At 42.0% G+C, this 27,795-nt stretch overlaps 1 protein-coding gene across 12 annotated transcripts in view; it reads right to left on the reverse strand.

Moving 5' to 3' along the window:
• JMJD1C (jumonji domain containing 1C) overlaps positions 1-27,795 on the reverse strand; it is a 251,161-nt gene that overhangs the window by 219,906 nt on the left and 3,460 nt on the right. For 4 of the 12 annotated variants that reach the window (XM_069101865.1, XM_069101867.1, XM_069101869.1 and 1 more), the window contains exon 1: positions 362-632. The exons of 1 other annotated variant lie outside the window; for it this stretch is intronic. The gene's annotated coding sequence lies outside the window, so the exon portion shown is untranslated. Of the gene's footprint in view, positions 1-255; positions 634-972; positions 995-14,265; positions 14,826-16,438; positions 16,562-20,950; positions 21,107-23,048; positions 23,104-27,795 lie in introns of those variants that run through there. 7 more of the 12 variants (XM_069101878.1, XM_069101864.1, XM_069101870.1 and 4 more) reach the window with 6 other exon arrangements.

Here is a 27,795-nt window from a genome sequence, read left to right on the forward strand (position 1 = left end):
CCTCTCTCCGTCTCTCTCCTGGCTCATGTCGCATTTCCCATCCCCCTCCGCCCAGCGCCCCGCCAAGCCCCTGCGGACCCCTCCCAGGATGGCGGCCCCGGCCAGGCCGTCCCCCATCCCCTTCCCCGGGGTCTCGCCTTCCCCCGGCCCCCAGCCCCGGCCCCCCAGCCCCACCCGATGGGCCCCACCCGGGGTGGCCGAGCCCCAGCCCCAGCCGCAGCCACAGCCGCAGCCGCAGCCCCAGCCCCCACCCACAGCAGCCTGCCTGGCGGTGGTCGCCCTCCGAGGCCGCAGGAAGGGCGCGGGCAGCGCCTGCCCGGGCTCGGGCCTCCCGCCTGCTTGTCCGGGTCCTCGCTCTCACCACCAGCTCGGGGCTCGGGGCTCGGGTCTGGTCCGCCCCGGTCCGCCCCACAGACCGGAGGACCTCGGCTTCCTAGCCGGTCCGCTGCAACCTCGATCTGCCGCCGCCGCAGCCAACTACGCCCAGGAATCAGCAGCCCCCCAGCTCAGAGCGCAGCCGCCCCTGCCAAAGCAGCCTGTCTGGCCCCCCACGAGGGGCACCCTGGGGCGACAGGGTGGGGGCGGGGGCGGAGCCGTGTTCGGAGCCTGCGCTCCCTCGCCTCCGCCGCCGCCACTGCAGCTGCCCCCCTACGCTGCCATGGTTACGGCGTATCGGCGACGGACTACATTTGGTCTCCCTCCGAGACAGAAAAGAGTGCGCGCCCGGCGGGGGGGCACTGCGCCAGGGCGGCCACCAGGCAGCGCGGGGAGGGCGCCAGGCTTGTCGGGCACACCCTCCGGCGCCTTGGCATCCAGGTTCTGGGCAATGGCGCCCGAGCTAAGCTTGCTGCTAAATCACAGCTCCAATGCCGGGGTTTTTTGTTTGTTTTTTAAACACGGTTTTAATCCTGGTGCACATTTGGGGGGGGGGGGGGGGAGAAACGATGAAACAGGAGAAAACTGCACCCTCACCATAGAAATTACCAGTCAAAGTCCAGTCAATCACAAGGCAGAACAAGAGATTCGCTTTCCGCCCGGGCCAATCCCCATGAGCTAGCTCCCCCTTTCTCCCTCCCCCAGCACAAAGACCACACCTTGAGGAGGCGGTGCTGCACTGGGGCCTCCCCAACCTCCAGACAGGGGCGTCCGTCCACCTTCACAGCCTCCTCTGCCAAAAAATGCGTTAAGAATATTTTCATCCAACACCACCGAGCTGAAGACTAGGAGGAATGGGTACTGGGATAACCGGGGTAGTTAGCCAGCACTGCCCAACTGAAAACCCTTTTGTGCCGCAATCCAAGTTAGCTTCTAAATGTGAGCATCAAGATGTGCTCTACAGCAATACAACAGTTTTTACACCGTCTCTGGCTTTCATGGGAGTATGTAAAATGAGAGTCAGGCTTTTCATCCTTTCCTTTGGGGGGCACACAAGCTGCTTGGATCAAAGGCATCTATCCTCGAGATAAAGCAGGGCCTTACTGGCTGTGTTGTAGACAGAAGAATGAGTAGAGGACATTTTTATGGAGGGTGCTTTGAATAAGTATATTTTATTATGCCAAGCAAACAGACAAGTCAATCAACTGAATTTCTATAGAAAACTAAAGAGATGCAGGTCCAGAAGCCCTGAATGAGCTAACTGGCCCCATCTCTGAAGTCACAACATAATGGTAACAGATGAAATTTCATTTAAGACATCAATGCTCTACCTACACCATATATAAACTTTGCTAATGAACCAACCATGTCGAAAATCGCAGACCACAATTTTCAAAATCTTAGCTGAACTTAAACAGCCAACAATAAGTATGCCAACAGGCAGAGAGGTCACTTCACTATGACTAGAGAGAAGCCAGAGGTAGATGGATGTACAGACTGCAGGGCATTCAATCCAGAGGTAGCAGACCCAGAGCCCCAGAGTGGCTATAAACCTACAAAAACATGCCTGGAAGATCCCAGAAGCATCAGGGATCAATGGTGGCTGAGGCAGTAGCCAGGGCAAGAATGGACTGATTCATGACCCTCAAGGACCCCAAGAGACTTAGCATTCTGTCCTGAACCACTATAGAGGGCCCTGAAGATCCAATGAACTGAAATTCAAAAGTTCACAGGGGTAATAACAATGGAAGGTGGTTCAGCACAGGAATCCAAATGATCCAGGAAGAGACAAATCAGGGTCAAACAATCCTCTCTAATGCCCCAATTCAAAAACAGAATCTAGAGAGATGGAGTAACCAAAGAACAAAAAAATTAATGCTAATCTAGAACCATCCCCTATAAGGAGAGAATAACTTCAGTAACAACTCCAAGCAGAAAGTCCAAGAGAAAAAAAATGCATTTTCCACAATGATTAAATGAATACATAGAAGAAATAAAGCAAGAGATAAAAATGAAATGAAGGCTCTAGGGAAATGAATCAAAGGAATGTAAATAACCCTTTTGTGAAGGCAGTAAATATGGCCCAAGTAAAAGACTAACAGGACAAACAGAAATCAACGACTATGAGACAGAAATATCTATTATAACAAAATCAAAAGATTGAAAAAATATAAGAAATTGTAAGATATCAGAAACAAATAACCCGAAAAAAGAATCATGGAGAGATAGTTTAGGAATTGCCATACTCACTTAAACAATGACTTAAAAAAAGAGTTAGACATCATATTCTGAGAAATCATAAATAAAAATTTGCACAGTTAGAACCCAAGTCTAAAAAAAGATAGAAAGAGTCTGCTGTTCATCTCCTGAAAAGGAACTCCAAGTCCCAGGGATATGATCGCCAGAATTCAGAACTCCCACAACAAAGAAAAAATACTGCCACCTGCAAGCAGCCAGAAAAAGATGCCCTCCCTCTTTTCTCCCTTCCTCATCTCACCACTCAGATGACTTCTGCCATTATCTTTCTTCACTCCTGCCTCCCATGAAGAGGCAGCCATTCCCTTTGCCAAGGCAAAGCCATCGACACGCACAAGTGATCCCATTTCATGCCATTTCTCCAGTGGATTGGTTCCTCTAATGTCCTCACTACCTCACTTCACTTCAGTCTCTGTCTTCTGGCTGTTTCCTACTGTCTACAAACATTCTCATGTCTCCCCAATTTTCAAAGACCTTTACTTGATCCATCCACCCCCACCATCAGCCCAGATCTCCATGCTATTTGTGGCTAAACTCCTTGAGAAGATTCCTTCAAGCAATGCCTCCACTTCCTTTATTCTCTCTTTTTAATGCTATACTCATCACTCAGATGAAAGTGCTCTCTCTAGTCATCAATGACCTCTTACCTGTCCAGTCCTACGGCCTTTTCTGAATAGTCCCCTACGGCTTTTGATCCTGCTGCTCACTCTCCTCTCAACGTTTCTGTGGCACTGCTCTCTCATGATTCTCCTCCCACCTGTCCTGCCACAAAGCTTCTTTTGCTCCCTCGCCATCCACATTGAGCCTGATAACCATGGCTGTGCCCTAGGGCTTTGTCTTGGCTCTTCTTCTCTTCTCCCTCTCTGCTATTTAGCTTAAGTGTGAACTGGATGTCCTGTATACATCTTAAACTCAGCATGTCCAAAACTGAAAACATCCTATCTTCCCTCAAAATGCTCCCATCTTTCCTAATTTCTCTATGCCTGTCAAAGGCACTATCATCCTCCCAGACACCCAGGTTTGCAACCTCCATGCTTAACTCCTCATTCTCTTTCACAATATCCAACCTGCTGCCAAGTTCTGTCATTCTGCTATTTCCAGCATCTCTCACGTATGCCCCCTGCTCTCTCGGTGCTATAACCACCCTGGTCCAGGTGCTCATCACCTCATGCCTGGGCTATATGTTTCCATCCATCTCTTCAGCTGTCAGTCACATCTTCCTAAAGAACACGTCTGAGTCCACTCAGTTACTTCCAGTGGCTTCTTCTTACCTCCAGGATCAAATATAAAATCTTCTGTTTGGCTTTTAATGTCCTTCATAACTTGGCCCCTTCCTACTTTTCCAGTATTCCAATATCTGCACTCCCTGCACTTACTCTATGATGAGTGAAATCAGACTCCTTGTTTTTCCTCCCATAAGAAACTCCATCTCCTACTTCTGGAAATTTTCACTGGCTGTCCTCCACACCTGGATATTTCTCCCTCCTCAAGTCCACCTCCTGACTTCCCCAGATTCTTTCAGTCGTGACAACAGCCCCACTTCCTGCAAGAAGCCTTTTCCAGTCCTTCTTCAGCCCAGTGTCTTCCTTCTGATACCATCTCCGATTTGTCCTGTATTTACCTTGTTTGTACATAGATGTCTGCATATCGTTCCTCCCCTTGGCCTGGGAAGTCCTTGAGAAAAGGGCCTGTTTTGTTTTCACCTTTCTTTGTACCCCCCAAACTTAGCAGAGATCCTGGCACATAGCTTGCACTCAATAAAGGTCTGTTTACCGACTGTAACACATTCAACTTTATATGACAAAACCAACACACCATGAGAAGTGACTAGAAATGGTCTACATTGAAAGTCTAATGCACATGTCAAAAGTCCCACTGTACCATTTCCTTTCCTGAGCCTTCGATATGTTGCTGGTGAGGAGAATTGTTCTAGTAGCAGCTGCCTACCTTTTCCATTTCCAATCCTAGCTCTAATCCTAAAACAGCGGAACATCTTAACCCCCCTCTCCCACCTCCTCCAATCCTCGCAGCCAAGAGTTACAAGAAGCTCAAAATTCTTGATTCTAACAAATTCCCTTCCCAAGGGGTTATACTAACAATTTCAATTGATAAAAAAGTTGGGGTGGCGGGTACAGGGAAAGTAACCATCAATATGGGCAAAAGTAAATACATGTTCTCCTTTCTTTTCCTATGTAGAGACTCTCAAATAGAGGCTTCACTTCTAGCAGAGAGCCTTCTCTTCCACCAACCACTGCGGAAAGAGGTGTCAAATATTCTATGTGCACTTCCTAAATGAGCTGAGTTCAAATTCATTCTTAAACTATAGGCTACACCTTCCCAACCCCTCTCCACTAATCGTCCTCTAGCAGTATTCCTTCTCTCCACAGAATGGCTAAATTCTAGAATGAAGAAGAGGCTTCATGATCAAGGCCTCATAGTCCTAAAGGAATATTTCCCCAAGTGATGACCCTCAACATAAACACAAAAACCAATAACAAAATGTAGGGACTTTGGAGTCAGTCTTTCTTTGATTATAGGAAGGGATGCACAAGCAGGTTTAATAAAATTTAGAACACAGTAAAATCACAAATATGCCATAAAAAATTAGTTGACTTACCTCTGCACAAAGAAAAGAGTTATTTACAAGCATGGCATGTGCTTCTTTGAGATGATTCAACTAAAAAGGGACTTTTTATAAAATAGTGCTCCTGAGCAAAGGCACTTATTCACATAAGTTCAACAATGGGAACCTTCTTGATTTTTATTTTTAAAGCTGTAGTTCGTTCACACATATGATGTACAGAAAAAAATTTACTTCTAACTAAAAACTAAGTCATACCTCAAAAGCAAGCTAGGAAATGCTATTCTAAGCACTACATTACTAGCCAAGTGTTTGGGTCATTGTCAGGATATCCTGAATTGGTCATGATGTCATTATGGTCCTTCTCATGATAGAGGGGACAATTTCAAATGATCAGAATGGTGAACAGTTATTCTTCATAAGATTCAGAAATACTCAGGAAACACTTAGTTCTCATTCTATAAAGTCATTTGGACATCATTACTTTCTGGGACTGTTAATCCAGGGCAGCAAACTAGAGACTAAAGGTCAAATTGCAAGGACCAAAGGCTCTTTCAGTGCCCGGAGTATAGAACAGCCGCCCTGAAAGGCCTTTGCAAAAGAGGAGCCATGTTCTAACTCCTAGCTCTGACCCAAAAGAGCTGTGGGTTCTCTGGCTATTCATTGGGCCCCTTGTGGCTTTAGTTCTACTGTAAAACAAAAAGAATAAACAAGGAAATGCCCAAGGTCCCTTCCAGCTCTATAACAAGCATCAACAGTGATCCTGCAAATGGTACTGCATTCTATCAGTACCTGTCACTTCCCTCTCCCTCCCACCTTCCCCAAGAGACCGTTTCACATTTTTAAAGAGTCCAGAACTGTATGGCCAAAAGAGAGTGACAGTACAATTTGTGTTCTATCAGGAAATGTTAAGATGTATTCATTCTCAGTGGGATGAGAGATAGCTTTCTACATATAGAGAAATTGTGTCACCATTAGAGTAGAAAAATAACAGCACTTTTACCTTGTTTCTCCTAATGAAAGAAATTGTTCCAAACTACCACCAAGTAAGTGGAGGAATTTCTGAGTTTCAAATAATCTCTAATAATTCAAAAGCTGCCTTTCCTATATCAGTACACATTTACTAGAATAGCCTTTTCTCTTTTGATCTTAACTAGAAAAACTTAAATCACATGTATTTCGCTTAACTTTTTATAACATATCTAATTTTGCTGAGAATTTTACTCATTTACATTTAGGAAACTTTGGAAAAACTAATTCCATCTTATAATTATAGCAACCATATTCTTAGATTATTTGGTAGTAAGCTGAGAATGTCTCCCCCTCCCCCCATATGGGGGGTGGGGCTGGGAATTCACCCTATTGGCACATTTTCATTCTACTTCCCCAAGATACTTTAATCAGCGCCAAAGCAACTAAAGACCCTTGACAAATTCATGAATGCCCCAGACAAACAAGGTAAAGCAAGAGAAAGGTAAACTGGCATCTATTTTCCTAGGCCTTGCATATAAGAAGTATTTTCATTCACATGTGATTTCCAGAGCACCAAAAAGCCTTTTTCTTCTCACCATACACACTGATCCTTAAAACATCTCAAGGAGGTTCAGGGCAAGCATTCCTATTCTCATCTACACAAAGACAAAATATTCACACAAACACTGACTCGGGTGTCAGGAGAGAAACACCTGTTTCCCTCATCTGGAACTCCATTCTTTACACTCTCTCATTTTGTGTGGTTTGTCCTTTGTTCTCGAGAAGGACCATGACATCAGGAAGATGATGCCATGACTTGCAAATGAACTGGATTTAAGTGAGGCAGGGCTGACCTCATTTTACAATATCTCCATGGGAGTTCTCTCTCCACAAGGGCAAAAAAAAGTAAATGGGAAAAGGTTCACACCATGTACTAACAACCGTGGGTCACCAGCAAGAGAGATATGTGCCGTGTTTCTAGTTTGAAAACCTGCCTATTTATCTATTGCTTTATTTTTCCAAGGAATAAAAATACCCTATTTCATACACAATTTAACAAGAGTAAATATATAGTAGAGGAGACATTGTATTTTATTTCAACTAATCTCATATGTTTTCAGCTGACTGATAGGGAAGGAATCCAGCAGCATCTGCCTTTGTGCAGACCCAAAATCAGCTCATGAACTTTAGAGAGCTCAGACCAAGGGACAACAATTAGACTCTGCTCAATTACTCTGACAGCCTTTTAAGTTGGCAAGTCCCTAGCCTGTGTCTGACAGATCTTGAAATAACACAACACTCAATACCCCAAGAAAGAAGCAACAGGACCACTTCAAAGGCTGCCTCCAAAACCGTGGTAGAACCCAGGTCTAACATCAAGTTCAAAGTCAGAAAGTAGGATAGAAGAATTAACAGACAAAAAAGAATTCCATCATAGAGTATGGTGTCAGGGAACCTCAGAACACAAACCCAAAAGGGAATAACAGCAAAACTTGTACAAGCAAAGCCTCAGAGGAAAACAGAAAAAAAAAAAAGGATAAAGAAAAGAAAAGAAAAATTCAACTAGAATTCTTGGAAGAGATGAAGCAAAAATAAAAAAGAGAAGGGACTAAGGCATGTTTTTATAAACAAAATGAGAGCGCTAGAGGAAAATATAAGAAAAGAAATGAGAGGTATTGGAAGAAAGAATTAGAAAGGTATGAACAGCTTGGCACAAGATATACCAAACCCTGCCCAAGCAACAATCTCCCTGAAAATGAGAATAGACCAAATAAGAGTCAATGACTCTATGAGACAAGAAATAGTAAAATAAAGTCAAAAGATTGAAAATAGAAACATATATATTCTACTTCTATCACTTATCCATTTGTATCTGTTACAAAAATTGGGGTTTTTTTCTTTTTTCCTATGGGAGACTAGTAAGGGGGCAGAGAGAAAATTTGTAATTGAAAAAGTAAAATGTGATTTAATAAAAAATATTTTTAAAAAATTAAAGATCCTCCTTAAAAGCTCTGAAAATGGGTGCCATTTGCAGTTTAGAATTTCTTCCAGGCCAAACAAACTGGTTCATTAGTGAGTCAGGAATATAAAACAACTATAAATCCCAATTCAGGGGAGATCAGATTGGTAGTAAGAAGTCTGTCCACAGCAGCACCTGGAGGCAAAGTCTAGAAAGAACTCTTACCTGGCCTCTATCCCAAGCTGGCAAAGTCCCACTGAATGTATTAACATCAAATCAGGTGATAATGATTACAGTAAAAATCCAATGAAGTCAGATTCCTGAAATGTTACAGAATGACTGAGCATGACAATGGTTATGCTCCCAAAGCATTCTGCTTTCAGAAACCTTTTGAGATAGGCAGTGTCAAGGATCATCTCTATTTTGCAGATGATGAAAACTGAATTTTGGATTAGTTTACTCAAGATTGTAAAGTGTCAAAGGTGGGCCTTGAGTTCTAGTAGTCTCATTTTACGTACAGATCAACTACCAGCTACACACATCACCCACAAATGTTCTATTTCCACGTTCATGAACTTTGCAATTCCCTTATCTGATTACAATCTGTTTTTATTCCACCTCTCCCTCTGCCTTGCAACCTCAAACCCTGGACTTCAGCCTCACTGTGACCTCTAATCCCTCCACCCTACAAGTTATTTCCCAGGTCATCACCCACTCTTATCACACTCTCTTCCCCTCCTCATCTTGATCCTTGGGTGAACTAGTTCATATCTACACTATCTTTTCTCTAGTTTTTGTTTCCTTAAACCCTTATCCCATCAATAATTTTGTCCTGCAAAGCCTCAGCCTTAGATGACTCCCACCATCTGCTGCCTTCACTCCTACTCATGTGTCATTGAACAAAGCGCTGTGCAGAATGAAGCCACTACAAATTTATGTTACATAATCTCAACTAGGCCCCCACTGTGGAACCTTCATAATCCATTCACAATCTCACTCACCACAGCAGCTTTTCTAAATCTTTTAACACCCCCTCCAAAACCTCCCCTAGTTCCTTCCCCCACTCTCCCAGTTGAGAACCTTGCCTTATATTTCACTGAAAAAGCTGAAGCCACATACTGAGAGCTCCTGATCCCCTTCTTTCCCCATCACTCAGAGGCCTTCTGCCTCATCTCCTTCTTCACATGTCTGGCATTAAAAAGGTAGACTTTCTCAGTGACCAAGGTAAAAAACAAAATAAAACAAACAAAAAATACTCTACATTCACAAATGATCTTCATCCCTCCTGGTTCTTCTCCTCCTACCTGTCTGACCAGCTCTTCTCAGCTTTCTTCGATGGACTTTGTCCACATTGAGCCCAATGACCATGGTCCCCATGGCTCTGTCTTGGAACTTCTTCTATTTTCCCTCAATACTATTTCACTCAATCATCTCATCATTTCCCATGGATACAATTATCATCTCTAAGAATGTGATTCTCAAATCTATTTATCTAGCCCTAAGCTCTCTCAAAACTTCTAGTACTGCATCACCAACTGACTATTGGACATCTCAAACACAATATTCCATAGAACCTTGGCCCCCATGCTGGTCCAGGTCCTCATTATCTCACATCTGAAATAAATCTCTCCCCACTCCAATCATCCATCCTCTAACTCAAGAGTAGTCAAATGTATTTTCCTAAACACAAGTCTGACCATGTCACTTCCCTGTTCAATAAGCTCCAGTGGCTGCCTATCACCTTTCAGGATCAAATACAAAAGGTTCTGTTTACCTTCATGGCCTAGTCCCCTGCAACCTTCCTAATCCCTCACTCACCTCTCTACTCTGGGCAATCCAATGACACTGCCTTCTTTGAATAATAGACTCTCCAGATTGGGAGAATTTCCCTGGTCTATCCCTTCCAAGGCTAGAATGCTCTCCCCCCTCCTCTATTCATCTCCTCCTGGTTTTCTTCAAATTCCATTTAAAATCCTGCTTTTTAAAAGAAGTCTTTCAAGATCTCTTTCTTGCCTTCCATCTGTTGATTATTTACAATGTATCCCATATACAGCCTTTTTGTGAAAGTATTTCTCTGATTAGACTGTGAGGGCCTTAAGAACAGAGGCTGTTTTGGTTTTTCCCTTTCTTTGTAATCCTAGCACTAAGCAGAATGCCTTGAACATAGAGGGTGTTGCTTAGTAACAATGCTTGTTGACTAACTGAAATTTTTTTTTTATAAAACTGTTAAAAATATATTTATCCTTACACTTTACTGATATTTTGAACCCCCTCCTCCTCTTTATACTCCAATTTTTTTTAATGTTTTAGTCAAGCACAGATATGCACATCCTTCTACTGATTTTGGAAAGGCTAAACACTCATGGCAAATGAATATGACTTTTACTATGAAATAAGTGATTCAGAGAACATGGGAAGACATGCACAAATTGCTGTATGGCAAAGAATACAGGACTAGGGGAACAACATATAAATAACTACAAGAATTCCAATGGTCAGACTAGGCAAAGGCATTAATTTAACTCAGACTCATTAATCAAATGCAATTCCCTCCTCTTGGATAAAAGGACAGGAATTACAGGTACAGAATATTTCATAGGCTATCAAACAGGCTGCTTTATTAGTTAGTTTTGCTCAATTCTTTTATTGTAGCTGTCATTACAAGGAAGAGCCCAGAGGGAATTGGCAAATTGGAAAAATTAATGGTATGTAACAAAGTTATCAATAAGCAAGACAACAAAAGTAAGGGTTCCTTATTCTTAAAAGGATGCAAAAGGGTCCCTTCCCATGCATTACTTAAAAATATTTTCCCCTATCTTCTCACTATCATAGAGCCATAGGAAACAAACTAGCTTAGAGGAAACCTCCAAAGGAAGGAATCTACTAGGAGATCAAAATCATTTTTGACCGTGGAGATGACTCCATCATCCCCAACACCAAGTGAAATTCATGGGATATAAGACGCCTCTGAGGTGCTTTCCCAGTCACAGACAAAGCGCACCCAATACTACCACGTTAATACAGTACCGGATTGGACTGGAACAAGGCCCGTGATATTCCAAAGCTTGTCTTTCCTGGAAGGTGTACTCTAACTCTGAAATAGTTGCTGTCAGTGGAGGATCCCTAGGAAATCAGAATGGTTCCAAGGCCACCACCAAACGGTTTAAGTCCCTACACAGATTGTACAAGTTAGCTTTAACTTTTTAGGTACATAGAACCAAGCCAGGTACAGAGGAGACTTCTTACAACAGTTTTAAATTTAAGGGGGCTCCCTAAAATTTCAACCAATACATCAGCAACAAGAAGCTCCACCATTTTGACAGTCTGAGGCATATATTGATGTGCTACCCCACAGCCCACCAGCATTGCAAAGGGAGAACATGATGGTTATGACGTATCCCTCCAGCTTATAATTTACTCCAGAGTAGACTGATTAGTGCTGGGAAGTTTGGTCATGCTTGCACATATCCCTGGTCTAGATATGAAGGCCTTTTGGGGCTTTGGTATTGGCACAACTGAAAAACCAGTTCTTTTGTCTTTGGATAAAGCTGGAGAAAGAATTCACCAAAAGACTGAGGGGGTGGCAAAAGGAATGTGAATGTGTGAATGTGTATCTGTGTGTGTGTGTATGTGTGTGTGTATGTGTGTATTCAGCCTGCCCACTCCAAGCAGTTTCTATAAGAACAACAGAACAAGGTTTCCTTGCCTGCCTTCCAACAAGAGTCCTTTTCTTCCCTTCATTCTACTGTCACAGAATATTAATTTAATTTTAATGAAAAATATTTAGTGAGCATTTTCACTGTAGAGCACGTAATTCATATTTTGTATGCAAGAGAAATTGTTTTAAATACAATCATGTTGTGAACTCACTTTAGAGTAATTAATGTTCTTATGTCTATAAATTTCATAGTCACATTCATAGAACAATGAAACATTAAACAGAATTAAAAGAATTGTACTATTCTGAATTCTAAAGAACATTTGATTAAACCCAATCTGCAATCCTTAAGAAAGAAACTGTGTGGGAGTTTTTTCAGAAACCAAATGGGAATTCCCTTTAATTATAGATGTTCATGAATAATTATAAGATCTTTCAGATTTACAATCAACAAATATTGACTATATGGAATTTTAACTTATTATTTTTAGTTTAAAAAACCAAGAGACCTTTTTACTCAGCACAATTTCACATGAACAAAGCTAGGAGAACAGGTCCAAAAAAGAAAGTACTACACACCTCAATGTACAGCAAATGTTTTGGTTACTAATAGAAAAGGTAGTACTTGAGCAGTTGTATGAAAGATGTCATTCCATGCACTAAGAAATGCCTAAGAGGCCAGGGTGGCATGAGGGGAAAGCCCTGGAGGTGGAGCAGTAAATCCATCAGAGGATTTAGAATTTGAAATTACCTTACAGATTATCTAGCCATCCTACCCACTTGATCTTGCTTCACTAACACTCTTGACATGCCAGACAACTGGATCTTCACTTCTCTCCCTAGGATCATGCTAAATTGTGAGTGAGATCTCACTCGACACGGCTTGCCCCAGCCACGCAGTTTGGTTCCACCACCATCCAGCAGCCCAAGTACAACACTGTCTTCCCAACACCACCTCCCCTTCACCAGGAATGTTTCCCCTTCCTGTCTGGGGAACCAAACATCAGTTGGCTCATGCATTGTCCTATGTCTCTGCCACCATCTTTGTGACTTCACCCTTCCCCAGTATACCTTGCCACCTTTTAGAAGACAGACTCCTTGAAAGCAGTACTCAGTACAGTGCCACATGGTAAGTTCTTAAAAGCTTTTTCACTCATTCATCCATCTCTTCTGATCTTAAGTGGTCCAAAGTCACATGTGTAAGAAGCAGCAGAGCCAATCTGAACCAGGTCTTCTGACATCAAACCCAACACTCTTCCCATGATGCCACAGTCTTCAGATCTGTTTTAATACTGGCTCTACCATTCACTAATAATTAGACTTGAAAAAAGTCAGTTCCTTTTCTGACTCTCAGTCTTCTCACAGGGTTACAATATGTACCACCTGTATCAGAGGAGTGTAACTAATAGCAAGTCAGTGATAAAGGGCAAAGCTCCCTGAGACTCTAATCAGTCTTCTGAGAGGGCAGGAAGCCCTGGGGGCATCAGGAAAGGCTTCAAGGAGGAGGTGATATGGGAGCTGAGTTATTAACAGAGTGCCTCTGAGGCATGGGAGAAAGTCCATTTCTTCTATGAATATGAGTCTACTCCAACTATTCTCCTTGTTTCATCTCGATCAGCACTCTCTCCATTTCCTAATATAGCAAGCACATCATGGACTGAGTTGTTAAGAGTTAAATGCGGTAGTTTCATGGACATAAATGAAAATTAAATGCTATCAGATTATTGGCAGATTTGTATCCCTTTTCATTGATTTGTTATTCTCCCAGTTTCATTGAGAAACAATCTTGGGGTGATCTGGCTACACTGAGTTTCCCACAAAGCTTTCTCTTTACTGTTTTACTATTTTACAGAGTGGCACTGCTTATAATATTCTACTGTCTTTTCCATAACGTTTTGCCAATGAGTTTATGTTCTAAATTAGTGTTGTGCTTGGCTGCCATCTCTCTCTACTTGGCGAGGACATGAAGTGTTTGCTGACGGCGGCAGCTGCTGGGCTCTTTTCTTTTGTCTTTTTTTAGCTTGTTTGAATACAGGTCAGTTGAATGTAGTGTAAATGACTTCAGTCTCTTCCTCTAATCGTCATCTTGTAGGTGTCAGGTGCTGATTAGGAACTTTAATTCACCAATATTCTGACCACACACAGGTAGCTGATGATCAAGAAAGGCTTGTCACACCAGTGTGCAGTAAGATATAATCAAGCTAATTTTTCATGATATACAGGATTTGGTGCTCACCATATCCACAGCCTTCTGAATCTCCTCTGCAAGGACAAATTAAGTAATGTGCAGGGGGCAGATTCTGATGCAGCGGAAGAGCACCAACAAACAAGAAATACACAAGGGCTTTGAGAGTACTCATTCTTCTTTCTTTCTTTCTTTCTTTCTCTTGCCATTAACTAGCATTCTGTCAGCTTAACTCTGATAGACCAAATAATGAATGGGCAAGAAGAACGGGAACCTACCCTTCTTGTCTTCTCTTTTCCCATTGTCAAGGGTGGCCATAAAGGTAAACACTGTCCAATTTCTTCGCTGCAAGGGCCTTTCTTAATTCTTTCTAAAAATGAAAACCCAAAATTTAAATTGATACCATTGTCTGATAATTAAATTACCAATTTTCTAATAAAACTGACTTCCCTCGGAGAAGAGAGCAGGTTTGCCTGCCTGATTCTTTGCAGGCAAAGAGAAGTTCCATGTACCCTTTTAAACCACCGTGGCAGGCAGCTCCCATAGGTCACTCTGATAGGCCTCAAGAAGAAATTTTCATTTCCACCTCAAAACACATCTGTTTATCACCATGGCAGCCACATTTCAGACAATGCTCTCTACTCATTCGTAAATGGGAAAATCCAAACTAACAAATTGTTTTTCTCTTATAAAGACCTGATTCCTTTTAATAATACATTAAAGATGTCTCATTTTTTTCTTTGAGAGATAATTTGGACTTTCAAATCAGATTTTTTTCCTTCTAAATGTGACTAAGAGGGGCTTTTAAATAACTCAGGATATGGCAGTTCTACTACTAGGAAAACAATGAACATAAAAGGAATAAAGAATCATAAAACTCTGCTATAATATACAGCTTCTTGAAAGGAGGGATTTAAATTTACCATATTTGTGTTTCTAGTGCCTAGCACAATGCCCAGGACACAGCAGGTGCTTAATAAATGCTTGCTTTAATGAAAAGAAATTCTAAACAAATTTATTAATTCTCTAACTATTAACCCAACATGTCTTAAAAACCAATATGACAAAAGACAAAAAGTAATACTAAGATATTTTGCTGAATTGTGTCCAATTCAAACAATGACCAGAATACTACAGTCCAAATTGAGTGGAGAATTAAGAGTGCTTAAGAAAACAATACACGCAATAAAACTCCCTACCCTTCAGTATCACCTGGGTAATACTAGCCTGGAATTCATTGTAGACATAACTGTCTGATCATTACTACCCAGGTAGTAACCTGAATTCTTCACCTGTTTTAACAACGAACTCAACACAGGCCACACTATGGCAATTATTTAGGGAAATGCTCATTTTCTGGGTTTCCCTCTTTCTTTCTCTGGATTTCTCCTGCCTGCTTTATATCACTGCTTCCCTCATCTTCCTTTTTCAGACTAAACCCGTGTTGGTTTTCAGAGTTACGGCGCTGGCTACAGATGCATTATCCACGTAACTGAGGAGAGCTTCCCAGCTGTGGAAGTAACAGAAATCTGTACTTATAAAAATGAGCATGTGCTAAAAAACACGTACTTAGAAAATCCACAAATTTATTACAAGAGGCACAGTTGTCTTGATGAGATCCAAGTAACACCTCCCAATAGCCTTTCCATTATTTCATGTTGAGCAAACTCAATGTAAATCAAGATTAGAAAGAGGCAACTTGTTCCTTTCACAAACAAATCTGCCTATAGGTTTGGGCCTCTCACATATGTGGTTCACTACAAATAGAAGTAATAAAATAATAAAACGCAAAAGGTAAGATTAAAAAGAGTCCGAAATGAATTCGTTCTAAGAATATTTCCATTCCAAAGGAAAAACAAAAATTGGACAGGAAAACACAGGAAGCCTTTTCTTCCAGATGGTCTGTGTCCTCACTTTTAAATACTTTTCAAAAGTGACAAAGTATTTAACCCAAAGCTGATAATTAAAACACTTTCAAAATACCAATTTCTGAATTACCAAGGTACTTAAGAACACTCTCAATATCAAAAAGGAACTCATATAATATTTATGTGATTCGCCATTTTCTAGTAGGTACAAAACGTATCCTTCCTGAGTTCTCTGTATGAGTTCTCGTAATATGACATGGCTAAACTATCCAATGCCAAGAATTCATGAAAACATTTCATTTTCAGATATTTTGGCTTTTAAAGACCATCAAAAGTTGGTTCCATCCTACCATTCCAGCTTCAGTAAGCATGAGCCCCTTCCCACATTCCAAGGTCCAAAATCCAACTCGTTTTTTTGATGTTCTTCACACAAACTCCATCTGCCTTACTTAGCCTTCCTTGTACCTGCTGTCCTCCATGCCAAGAGTGCCTTCTCTCCCCCTTACTTCCTCCCACAAGTCTTAGCCCAAACTCCCCCTTCAACTCAAAGCCCTTCCTGATCCATACCCCCTCCCCAAACTACCTTGTATTCACTCTCTATAGACTTAGGTGCGTATGTGGTGTCACCTGACAGACACAGAATGTAAGCTCTATGCCTCTCAAAAGGCAGGCAAGCCAGCCAAGTTCCACGAAGCAGCAGGGTACCCTGAAGGGGAAACAGGAAGAAAGCATGTGTCAGCTAAGTCAAACCAAGTCAATTTTTCCAAGCCTCAGACCAGACCTGAAATGTGTCAGTGTTACCCAAAAGACAAAGACAAGGCCACCATCTCCCCTCCGACCCTGAGGGGACATCCCTGAATGCTAAACCCAAAATCTTTGGAAACAGCAGTGTCCTCCCCAATAATTAGACCTGCTTCCAGCCCAGACCCTACAATCATCATTGAGGGGATAACTCACAGTATAAAAGGGGCCCACCTTCCTCATCACCTTAGAAGAGACCACAAGAATCCCCTTGGTGCACCCATGATCCTGCTTCCACGCCAGCCCAACCCACCCTCACAGCCATCAACCAGAGAACCAAGTCTTGTGGAGAAGGGGACAGTCACCCCCCACCAAATGCCACTACTTATGCTCCCAGGGCAGGTGGGCCAGTCAAGTTGAGGCAGGAAGGAGAGAAAGGAGGCAGCTCAAACCATCAACACCTCCACCTTGACCACCACCTCCCCATAGACCCTGATGGGGACAGCCCAGGACTCTGAACCCAAGAGCCTTGGGAATAGCCAGGCTTCCAGCCCAGTGACCTCAGCCATCTTTCTAGCCCTCTCCAATGGTTCGATTGATTCTGTATCAGAAATGGAGATGATTTTATTGGTGGACTTGACATTAAAGAAGAGGCATTTCCATCTGCTTTGCTGTTCTACCCTCAGGGACTTTTCCATCTGACTCACAGCTTTTTCCCAGGTGTTGTCTCCTCCATTAAAATGGGAGCTCCCAAAGAGCAGGAACCATCTTTCTTACTCTTTATATTCCCACCCAATGACTGGCACATAGTAAGGACTTAATAAATGATTCATCCCTTCAATCAAGGTCCTTTAGGACAGCCTGGCACAAGGCTTTTGATTGACAGTACAGTGTTTAATGAGGGGTGGAGAAAGGAATGTGTTTTGTCTGTCGACCCTGAAATAGGGATTCTTCATTTGAAAAAATGATAGGGTCTTTTTGTTTTCTTCAAAAACTCAACCTAGTTTCCTTCACCTCCCCATAATCCCTCTGAGAAACAGGTTTTCCTTATTCTCATTCTCCTTCTCCTCTTCCTCCTTTTCCCCATCAATCCCCAACCCCCCGAACTCCACCATGGTCCACATACTCTCAATTCTGAGGAGCAGCTACAGAGTCCAAGCTCTCCAAAATCTCACTACCCTTTCCCCTTCCCTCCATTGCCTCACCCTCATCTAGTGCACATAATGAGGCAGAAGTAGAAAAAGAATGATCAGAATATAGGAAAGTAAAATAATATAACTAAGGGAAAAAACGAAGATGTTCTGAAAGCAAATGTCTGTACCTTCACACTCCTGTTATTGATTAAAATTAGAGGTCACTTATTATTGTCTTCTATTGTCTCCCATCCCCATACTAAGTATTAAGAACAGTCTATAACATAACCTAAGATTTTTCTAAGAAAAATTACATTTTCCTACTCTGTCTTTACCTTTAAAAATGTCTCTATTTAAATGTAAATTTTGGTTTCCACTAGGGACAGGCTAATAGTGTTTCCATAGCAACGGTGGCAAAAAAGTAAATCAATTTCTCCATAAAGGGTAACCTTTTGTATAAATAATAGTTCTGTCTTTTAAAATGCACTGATTGCATAAAGGTATAATACACAACCTGTAAAAGCACTGAATGTGTTCACATCAAAGGATTAGATTCACTGAATTTAAACTCCAACTACTTTGTTCTGGAAAAGGAACGTATACATATAAACAATCTACAAAGGATACGTCATACATCTTGCTTCATGAAAGAGGAAAAAAGGACAGAAACATATACAATCAGGTTAGAAATTAAATGAGAGAAAAATTCTGATATTTCTGCCTTCAATATTTTTTTATCTATGAACCTCTATTTTAGCCAGGCAGAAAGTTGTCTGTGGGGAACTGAATCTAAATATTTATTAACAGAATAAAAAAAACAGCTTCAAATTGATATATACAAGAATCTGAGCTTCTAATGTGGAAATTCCTTTCAGGTTCAGATAAATCAATAGGACCTTTGAGCTCAGAGCCTTTCTGAGACACTCCATATCCAGGGTCACAGTGAGGACGGCACGACTTGAACCCATGTCTGATTCTATGGTTCAAACCCCTCAACAATAGATGACTTCTCAGAACACTGAAAATTACTTAAGAAAACACACTAAAAGGTGGCGGAGCCAAGATGGCGGAATAGAAAATACACTACAGATGAAAAGAGATTGACAAAAGTTTACACTTTCCACAAAAAGCATAATTAAAATACTTTAGTATTTACCCCTGCCCACTGTTAACTTATTGTGGGAAGGGGGATGGTCATTACTAGTTCATGGGATATTTTCCAATAAAATGTTTATCCTAGTGAAATAACATTAGACTCCTTTTAGTCTTTTTTTGTGATGATATAGACTTTAAATATTAGCAATAAAACAATTATTAAGCAATAATAATAATTAATAAGCAATAAAATAATTAGCAATAGCTAATGAAAGAAGGGGAGATAGGAAAAAAAGGCACAAAACATCTATGCTTGGAGTGCTGGACTTGGGGTGGATTCCAATCCTTGAGACTCTAGCTTAGTGACCCTAGACAAGCTGCCTGTAAAACGCAGGGCAGGGGGAGAATCTGATAATCTCCTCTAGCTCTAAATCTCTGTTCCTGTTAGCTGTGGCCTAGCCCTGTGACTATTTCCTCCACGGGTTGCGTTCACCCAGAACTCTCTCTGCCTTGCCACCTGGTCTTTTCCTGATGTCTCCATACATCTACCCAACAGGCTGGCAGGTTGGTCCTCTGTATCCCTCCCTCATTCTAACCCAACAACACACAGGCTCATCGGCCCCCAAAACAGGGTGTCTTTTGTGCCCTGTCCTGCCTCGCTCTACATTACACCCTTGCTGCAGCACTCTCCACTGTTTGCTATTTCAATTCTCTGGCCATGAGAATGTCACAGGACTGAGAGCCACCCAGGATCTCCATGCACCAACATTCAAAGGACAGCCAGTGCTGAGATGCAGCAGGTCCAAGCAAGTCTAAGTGCTGGAAGATGCACCAAACGTGAGCAACTCTGAAGCCCACCCTTGGGGGCAGTCCAAGCCAGCTGGGCATCCTGAAGGCCTGAGGCACACAATAGTATGTCTTCTTGCTAAGAGAGGGCAGGAGTAACAAAACGCCAGCCAACACCCTCTGCAACTCCTCAGGGGCAAAGGCAGAAAATAAGCCGAGTATTAGGATTTACTCCAGAAATGAAGTACATTCATTTGTTCAATAAAAATGTATTCAACCAACAAGCATTTATTAAGCATCTACTCTAGGTGCCCTAGGTCCTATGCTAAGCATTGGAGATACCAAAACAGAAGTGAAACATTTCCAGCTACCAAGGAACTGACATTCTAACATGGGATTGTATAAATTTATAAATTATATACACACATATGTATACATAAACACATATATATGTACAAACACAATGAATCACTTAGTTTCACAAGAGAGAACACTAGAATCTAGGGGGATCAAATTAACTGTTTGATAAGCATTGCGATATGTGCCGGGGTAGAAAAAAAGTGCAGTGCACAAGAAACTCACATTCTAGGAAGGGGATAAGACACAAATGCAAGTGTCATTTAACATTTAAATAATCTAACTTATTTATAGAATAGTTTACATTTAATATAGAATTATATATCATTTATATATTACATATTAATATATTATATTAATCATGTGATAATGTATAATATATTAAAATATAATTATTAATCTATAATACTTATTGATATATAATAATAACATATAAAAGATTTACACAGTTACTTATGTCACAGAACTGCAAAATCAAAGGCAAAATTAAACCCAAAGATGGGGGTAAACTGGAATCTTTAAGAACCAGGGCAGATCAAAAAAAGGCTTCATGAAGGAAGTGGCATCTGAATAGGGCTTTCAAGGGCAGATAGAAATTAAACAGGAAAAAATACCTCAGGCATAGGGAATAGAAGACCCAAAGACCAGGACAGACTATACTTCAAGGCATACTCTGGGGTGCAAACAGTGGGCCAGGCTAGTAAGAGGAATCTAGATTTGGAGGCAGCAGGTTCAGATCCTGGAGCTTTCACCTGTCTTACCTTGCCCAAGCTGGGCCTCAAGTCGGGCCTCTTGGCCTCAGTTCCTTTATCTGTAAAAATGAGGGGGTTGGAAGTAGATGATTTCTGAGTTCCTTACAGTTATCAATCCGTGATGCAGGAGCTACAGCTGGCACTAGAGAGCAGGGAGTTTACATTTTGCTGAGGAAACAAGGAATGAATGAAGTTTTCTGGGTAAGGAACAACATAATCATTTACTATTACCTTAGATTATTATGTCTACTTCCAGTATGAAGTTTTCACTGATCTCACTGCTTGGTAATCATTTTCCCCTGGGAACTCAGGATTTTCATTTGCAAATTGCAATTTTTATGCAATTATTAATTAATATTCATAAAGCATAATTATTGTCAAGGAAGCCTGAAAGATAAGAATGGGAGAATTGTAGAGTCTCAATGTTGCAAGACCACAGAAATGACTAGCCTGCCCACAGGAGCTGCAAAGGAAAAAGAAGAAGCCATTAGACAGAGTCCTGTGATTCCTGGAGATGCTCCCCCCTTGGAGAGGGATAGCAAATGAGGAAGGCATCTGAAGAACTACTGGGTGGCTCCCTCCCTCAGCAACACAGCACCCACACCTCAATTCATCCCCTCTTGTTTAACAGGGTTATGGGTAACACTCCATGTAGCCTTTCCACATCTGGCTGAATCCTTCATACTAGTTGTGGAAAAGGAGAGATGTAGGTTAAATGACAGTAGAATGAAGCAAACTAAGTATGAGCTGTGAAGACTTCCTGTTTTTTTTGTTTTTTTGGAGGGGGAAGGTAGGGCAATTGGGGTTAAGTAACTTAACCAAGGTCACACGGCTAGTTTTTTTTTTTTTTTAACTCAGGTCCTCCTGACTCCAGGGCCAGTTCTCTACTCACTGCAACACCTAGCCACCCCTGTGAAGAATTTCAACTTGGAAGGAGCTGAAGGTTAGTGACTTCTCTCTGAGCTTACCCCCCAACTACTCTACTTCTCACATAAGAACACAGCGGTTTGTATGCTGTCTCCCCCATCAGAATGGGAGGTCTGTGGGAGCAGGAGTAGCATACATGCCTCTCTTTGTCTCCCTAGCACTTAAAACAGTGCCTGGAACATGTTAAGATGTTACTAAATGCTTCTAGCCTGGCCCACTTGACTCTGGAGTGTCACTGCGAATGGGGCTTGGCACTGTATTTATCAATAGTTTTTTCAGGCAGCTGGGTGGCTCAGTGGGTGCAGTACTGGGACTGGAGTCAGGAAGAGCTGAGTTTGGGTCTTCAGCCTCACACACTCACTCGTGTGACCCAGGAGAATCAATTAGCCTTGGTTTGCCTTAATCCACTGGAGGAGGAAATGGCAAACCACTCCAGCATCCTTGCCAAGAAAAGCCCTGGACAGTACTGGTGTGCTATGGCCCACAGGGTAACAAAGAGTGTGACACAACCCAACAACAACGACAATCAACAGCTCAGCTAAGCACCCGGATGGAGGGCACAGAATTGAAAAGGAGAGTTAACCCGTGAGGGGCAGAGCTAGGCTCACAAAAGATCCTGCCAGGCCTGAGCAGCTCTTTGCCTTGCAAGTGCCACAGGCCTCCTGGGCAGTCAGCCTGCTGAAGCCTCAGGACTCCTCAGAATCATCTTTTTAAATGCACAATATAAAATACATAGGATTACAGAGGAAAGCAATTATATTGAAATACCGTGTTTCCCCGATAATAAGACAATGTCTTATTATTTTTTTTGGACAGAAAAACACCAGAGGGCTTATTTTCAGGGGAGGGCTTATTTTAATGAACATTGACAGCAATTTTAATAAACAGGTAAATGCGAACAAAAAAATGTACCTTTATTCAATAAGCAAATCACTGGGGAAGAACAGGATGACGCGCTCACTGCTGCAGCTCTGATTGGATGCAGCTCGGAGCGCAGCATGCGTTTCACTGGGGGGGGAACGGTGCATACAGAGGGTACCATAATGTAGCGTGTAGCGCAGGGGATCACCTTCACTACAGTAGCAATCTCAATAGGGCTTATTTTCGGGATAGGTCTTATTATTGGGGAAACACGGTAGTTATAAAAATATATCTATTTCTATTAACAAGTTTATGCACCAGCAATACCACTTCCAGGGCTGTATCCCAGAGAGATCACACAGGTGGGAAAAGGACCCGTATGAACAAAAATATTGATAGCAGCTCTTTTTGTGGTGGCAAAGGATTGGAAATCAGGGGGATGCCCATCAATTGGGGAGTGGCTGAGCAAGTTGTGGTCTGTGAACATGATGGAATACTACTATGCTCTAAGAAATTAGGAGCAGACAGACTTCATATTTACCTGGAGAGGCTTACATGAACTGATGCTGAGTGAGGGGAGCAGAACCAGGAAAACAGCCTGCAAAATTACAGACACATTGTATCAGTGATGACTAACTTGGAGAGACTGGGCTTCTCTCAGCAATGCAAGGTTATAAGACACCTCCAAAGGACTCATGATAGAAAGGGATATATATCCACATCCAGAGAAAGAATTACGGAGTCTGAATATAGGTTGAAGCAAACTATTTGCTCTCTTTTTGTTTTGTTTCTTCTTTTTTGTTTATTCCATTGGTTATAATCCTTCTTTACAACGTGACTAATGTTTAATGTGAAGCCTATAATGGACTGCATGCCACCATGGGGGGCAGGGGGGAGGAGAGGTAGGGGGAAAAATTTGGAACTCAAGGGATTGTGGAACTGAATATTGTAAACTAAAAGTAAATAAATAAATAATTTTTAAAAGAAAATTATTGAGATGTAAGAACAAACAAACAAACAAAAAAAAACCAAACCTAAGTTCATGGACTTACTAACTTGCTTACTAGTTACTACTTCCAGTTAAGAATCCCTGGGCTCGAGCATTTGGCTGAATCTGATAAAACATCATTTAAGAGGGATCACAAACACAAGATGGGAATCAGGGGAGGGATGGCTACATAAGAATTCATCTGGAAAAGATCTGGGGATTTCAGTAAACTGCAAGCTAGACATGATTCAGCACTGTGACAGGGCAGGAAAGAAAACTAATGTAATCTTAGGTTGCACTGAAAAACAGAGTGTCCAGGACTAGGAAAGTCTCCTACAGGACTACCTCTGGAGTATTGTATTTATTGTATTCTGGATATCACATTTCCTGGAACAACACTGAGAAGGTGGAGATTATCCAGAAGAAGACAGCCAGGAGGGTGAAGAGTCTCAATTTCATGTCTTTCCAGGATTGGCTGAAAGAATTCGCACACTTCACCATGCTTAGCTCTGATAAGACTAGAATGGGAGCAGGGGGAGCTATGATAGCTGTCTTCAGAGTTGCCATAGTGGGGGAGGGGAGAGGAAGGAGAGAATTAGATAGGAAGCCAGAAATAAGATGGCAATGCATGGAAACTGCCCAGAGACAGACCAAGTCTCAATGCTTAGGAGATAAAGCGAAAAAAGCACAGCCCTCCCCACGCCACCCTCCACCTACCAACACTTAGAGGCTGTTCGAAAGTGAAGGCCGTCTCAGGAAGGAGGCAGTGAGCCTCAAGCCTTGGTTGAATGCCCATTTGTCAGGTGTGGTACAGCAGGATTTCTTTTTTTGCTCAGTAATAGGCTGGATTTAAATGGCTACCTGGTCCCTCAGAAGTGAAAATGTGAACTCCCTGGGTCATACTATTGAGCTCTCATTACTTGTAAAGTGCTGTGACAGCATCTTTATGGAATACAAAGTAAAAGACATTGCTCACACCTTCACAGGAGTCACTAAACCATGAGTGCACAAAGAGGTAACAATAAACACAAATAATTTGAATATAAGAATTAAATAGGAAAATAAAAGGAGCCCCTCCCCCCATGGTAGAAAGTACTATCTGGTGTGTTTTGAGAAGGTGTGGAGAATAAAAGGAGGAGAAAAGTGAGTTGAGATCTAAAAGAAGGGAAAACTGTGTGAGTAAATCAAGAGTGTAAAAGGTATATTTGGAGAGATGGCATTGGTGGGGTGCTTGGGTGAAGGGCAGACAAAGCTCTGCTCACACTCTCATGTCACTTGTACGTGCGGCCCTTGGGTCCACATCATCCTCCCACTTCCCTGAACAGGCCTTTCACATGTGCGGATGGATTCCTTCGTGCCCATCTGTTACTCATTGCTTTTACCACTTCTTTTCTCCATCACCCACCTCTCTGATTTTCTCCTTCACCATGCTGCTTCTACACAAATCCTCACTGGTAACATCTTGCTGCCTAGTCTTGACCAACATAAACTTTGCCATTTGCAACCACACAGGTCACCTGTATCCCACAATAAATAGGGTCTGGATCTGGAGTCAGGAAGACCCGAGTTCTAACCCTGCATGTCAATAAAAAAGGATAATAACAGCACCTAGCTCAAGCCGTTGAGCCAAGCCGCTGTTATCTCTGTCCTCTGCTCTTGAAGAGGACCATGACACCAGGAAAATGATGACATTTCTTACAGGTGACTTTGATTTGAGTGAGGACTGTGCAAAGTCACCAGCCCCACTTTCTCCTCCACAGTCATCTGGGTCCAGTGGCCAGATATTCATTAGGATAATTGGGGATGGCCCAGGACTCAAGGGGAAACCCCAGCCCTTTTAGGCTGAGGCCTTTCCAGGTTCTCACTTCCAGTGAGGTAATGCCCATTCAGTGAATAGGACTCCAAGAAATGAGTTAAAGGATGGTCCCTTTAATTAGAAAAAAAATCAAGCTGGGAGGGGAAGACCCTCTGTTGCTGTTCCAAAGAGAAACAATTACCATCGACATTCACTCTAAGCTAGGAGGGCCCAAAACATATCCATTAAGTGGAACTTGGGCAGGGACATATTGGGGTCTAACCTATGCACTTCAGAGTAAAATGGGAGAAAAGAAAGAATGAAAGAGAAAGAGAGAGTAAAGGAGGGGGAGAGAGACAGACAGACAGCGCATGCATGGGAGAGAGGGAAGGAGGGAGAAAGGGAGAAAGAAAGGTAGAAAGGAAGGGAGGAAGAAAGGGAGGAAAGAAGGAAGGAAGGAAGGAAGGAAAGAAGGAAGGAAGGAAGGAAGGAAGGAAGGAAGGAAGGAAGGAAGGAAGGAAGGAAGGGAGGGAGGGAAGAAGGGAGAGAGGGAGGGAGAAAGAACAAGAGAGAAAGAAAGAACAAGAGAAAAAGAAAGAACTCTAGCCAATAAGAAGAGGAGAAGGAGAGGTAGAGGATGAGCTGAGTTAATCAACTGTCCCCATTCAGGCAGCTCAGACTACTCTCAGGCTAAGCAGCAAAATGGAGGATAACCTATGAATGATCTGAATGCTCCACTGTTTTTTTAAAATATCATTTGACTCTCCCAATGATCTTGTGATATAGGAGTTTTTATTATTCCATTTTACACATAAGAAAACTGAAACTGAGAGAGATTAAGAGAATCACTCAGGGTCATTCAGCTCATCAAGTGTCTAAGGCAAGATCTGAATTCAGGTTTTAAAGACTCCAAATCCTACACACCTGGAAAGGTCAGCAAAATGCCCAAACCATAAAAGATAAAAAGTCCTAATGTTCCTAGGGCTCTTGGAGAGCATGGGCATACTGCTGCATGAAGTAAACTTCGGTCGGCTCTTTTCTCATGGCCCCCAGTCAACATGAAGGCCCTGAGGCACAACCTCAGCTGATCTGAATGGTCAGCTACAGCTGTCCCTGAAGATTTCTAAAAGCTATTCAGTTCCCCCTGTACAAGCTATCAGCTGTACAAAGTTAAATGTTTGTTGGAACTGCTAGATTCAAAACAGCTAAGCTCCTGACATTCTAAAAAGAGCTTGTATCAGAAGTTCAGACCCTACCTACAATTCTAAAAACTTATCACTGAGGAAGAAATAGGAATCTTTAATAAACACTCTCACAAGACCACTAATTTTATAGATTTTTTTCTTATTTATTCTTTTTCTAATCTACATTATTAAAAAAAACCATTTCCATAAAAGATTTCTGGATTTTATTACTTGTAGTATAATTTTTTTCCAAACCAGACCTGCAATTCCATTTCCAAAGGAAGAAATGAGCAATTGTCTGTATCTTTGTATTGGACAGTCAGTCTCTGTTAGAGACAGAACTCAAACCAACATCATTCTCTGACCCCAAGGCCTGCCCTCTAGCCACGTCACATGACCTCTCGATATTTACCTTAAATGAAAACATTTTAACACAAGAAAAATATGTATTTATCACATGTGCAAGAACAGATGCTGACTGGGTGTTTCTCATGTGGCCGTTACATCAATGGACATAAATTACCTGAAACAACGTCAGCATCCTTTCACTTGGTTATTCTTTGAAACCTTTTTATTTGTTGAGATTTTTTAAATTCTATTCAAACTGAAACCTGGCTTTGGATGATCCCTACAAGAAAGAAAATTAGCCAAGTATCCTGTGCTCTTTTGTAGGAATTGACAAGCTGTCAAGATGCTGGGCTGATTTTCAGGAGGTCTGGGAAAGTAATGCAACCCCCACAAGACAGCCAGCCACCTAGCCTAAGAAGCCATAGTCAACCTACATAAATTACAGCCTCAACTATAGGGGCAAGAGATGACAATAGAGAAAAGTTCTAGACTTTCCAACCTTCCTCTCCTTCGTAGCAGCACCAACCACTATGACAGCAAGTAATTCTCCTGTCCCAATTCCTCCCTCTGCTCATCTTTTCATCTTCAGAACTTTCTGTTTACCTGGACTTAGTTTAAAAGAGGGAAGTGAGATCTTATGGCTAGAATGACCAAGTCTCAGCCAAAAACGGACTACGCAATCCTACTAGAAAAGCAGCCTGGGTCAGGGAAGAGAACAGTGTTCTCAAAAGAGGCAGGAGCCTTTGTTCCAGCAGGTCCAATATTTTCATTGGGTTTTATAAAGTGGACTACAAGCTCAATCTGAGTTAGTGCAGCAGAGCAGTGAAAACAGAGACTGCCATATCAGGCAGAGGGTCTGTCACATGAAGGGGCAATCCAGAGCTTTGCCTTGACCAGAACAAAGCCAGATTAGGACATCCTGTTCTGGGGACCAGTTTTAGGAAAGACATTGATATGGTATGGGGATGCAAAA

Source organism: Petaurus breviceps, unplaced genomic scaffold (assembly GCF_028583685.1).
Source record: "Petaurus breviceps papuanus isolate PSGF00001 unplaced genomic scaffold, PetGlider_PUasm1.0 490, whole genome shotgun sequence".
Classification (NCBI taxonomy): Eukaryota; Metazoa; Chordata; class Mammalia; order Diprotodontia; family Petauridae; genus Petaurus; species Petaurus breviceps.